This window comes from Cricetulus griseus, chromosome 6 (assembly GCF_003668045.3).
Source record: "Cricetulus griseus strain 17A/GY chromosome 6, alternate assembly CriGri-PICRH-1.0, whole genome shotgun sequence".
In the NCBI taxonomy this organism is placed as follows: domain Eukaryota; kingdom Metazoa; phylum Chordata; class Mammalia; order Rodentia; family Cricetidae; genus Cricetulus; species Cricetulus griseus.
The window spans coordinates 126,805,531-126,807,493 of record NC_048599.1 but is presented as its reverse complement, the minus strand read 5'-3'; the positions used below and the strand labels follow the sequence as shown (position 1 = coordinate 126,807,493).

General features: G+C 35.3%; 1 non-coding gene across 1 annotated transcript; it reads right to left on the bottom strand.

The window, feature by feature from the left end:
• Nucleotides 1-659: 659 nt before the first annotated feature.
• On the bottom strand, nt 660-769 carry LOC113831644. Its single transcript, XR_003486359.1, has one exon. It is a non-coding gene; the product is annotated as a U6 spliceosomal RNA (small nuclear RNA).
• Nucleotides 770-1,963: the final 1,194 nt, after the last annotated feature.

The window sequence follows — 1,963 nt, the reverse complement described above, 5'->3', positions numbered from 1 at the left end:
GGTGAGGCTTTCCATAGGGTATCATCAGAGTTTTTCGTTTCCTTTGGGGTAGGGCCTAGGCCCACCCCCGTGTGTCTTGGCTCAGGGAGTATTCCTCTATATGGACTGAGATCCCAAAGTCCACACCTATGCTATGGATAAATACTGGACTTCTACAGGAGGTCCCGTAGATTTCTGAGGTTTCCTTACAGAAACCCATGTTCCTTTGGTCTGTATCAGCTCCATGCTGGTATTCCAGCTATCTGCATTTGGGTTCCAGTTCAGATCGGTTATTAGTTATGGGTGTCTGCTTCTACTTCCACCAGCTGCTGGATGAGGGCATATAAGTCTGTTATCAATCTCATAATCATTGGAGGGCATTTGAGGTAGCCTCTCCTCCACAATATTGAGGATTTTTAACTGGACTCTTATGCAGTCATTTCATGTACTTTAAAATTGCCACCAGTTACATTTAATCTAAAATGTTAATACTACTACTCAAGGATGAATTAATTTATGATTATGAAAAGAAATCCACAGATTCCTACTATACCCTGAAACAGCCAGTCCCTGTAGGAGCAAGCAGGGAATCAAATATAGTATTTAATTACATTTATGTTATGTTTTGTTTCCATTTAAATAAGTCATAAGTCCATGAGATAACTATTTATTAAAGAATATGAAATACAGTATACTTCAAGAACTTGAGTATCATCCTTGGGCAGAGGCCATGCTAATCACTTCATGGTTTCAGCACTAGTGTGTGTGTGTCATGGCAAAGACAGGACACACAACTTTTCATTTTGCAGTTTTACTTTTCTCACATGCAACTAAGATAATGAAAACATTTAAATTGGAATTTCCTATAATAAGATTTTTATAATATGCATGTTAAAATGCCAAAGATGATATTTTAAATAGTCTATATGGCAATATAGAATACTATTCACATTTTATTATGAAGCAGTATGTATTCATGAGAAATAGCCCATATTTAAGCCAAACATGAAAACTGTCATTTTTATTAATTTTGCTTCTGTTAATTTTTTATTATTTTAAGAGTTTTGTTTTTTAATTAATACAAAAAACTGTGAGAGATGATTTTCTGACAATTAAGTACATTTCTATTTCACTGATATTTTCTCCTCAACAACCTGCCAGTTCTTTCTTACCCACCTAAAATGCTGTGCACTACATGGAAGCTCATGTAGTTGTAAACTTATCTCATCCTTATTTCAACCCTATTCCCACAACACTTGTCTAACACTAAGGATCTGTAAACCATGGTGTTACTATGGCTGACCATAATCTACCAGCTAGTGGTTATTACTACTGTATAGGAGAGAGATAAGGAAAAGGAGAGGAAGACATTCTGAGCAGTTGTTCCCTTTGTGTCTTAAAGTACCACAGCAGGTAAAACAAAAATATATTGCTTGCCATGGAACCAAGCAGCAGAATTTGAAAAATCTACTTTGCAGTGATCTGTTTAAACAAAACCATGGGGGGTTAATAAGTTGACCAAAGAGAAAACAAACCGAAGAGTAAGACTCAGAACTGCCCAGTGGTTACTTTAATCATGCTGCAGTAAGAATACCATATAAATCAAAGCATGACAGCTGTTGCAATAAATGCACCCAGAGATTCAGGACTTTTTATCCTTTTTACTCAGCAGCTTCCCTTATTATGGAAAATATGGAGCACTCTAGACTATGCTCATTTACATAATTAATTTGATTATTTTAATAAACATTGTTCCTACTCCCTATAAAAGTGATGATACCAAAAATCTATAGTTTGCTTCCATTAGTATCAATTAACAACATAGTCATTTCTCAATTATATCGTTGCCTACCATGCATGTATCCAATAATCTAAAATTAAAATCCAGTATGCTATGCCATTCTCATTAAATGCCTAACATCTAATCTGTTGCACTTGAGCTAGTGAAGGATATTGTTTTGGAAAGGTAATTAGCAATGTTATT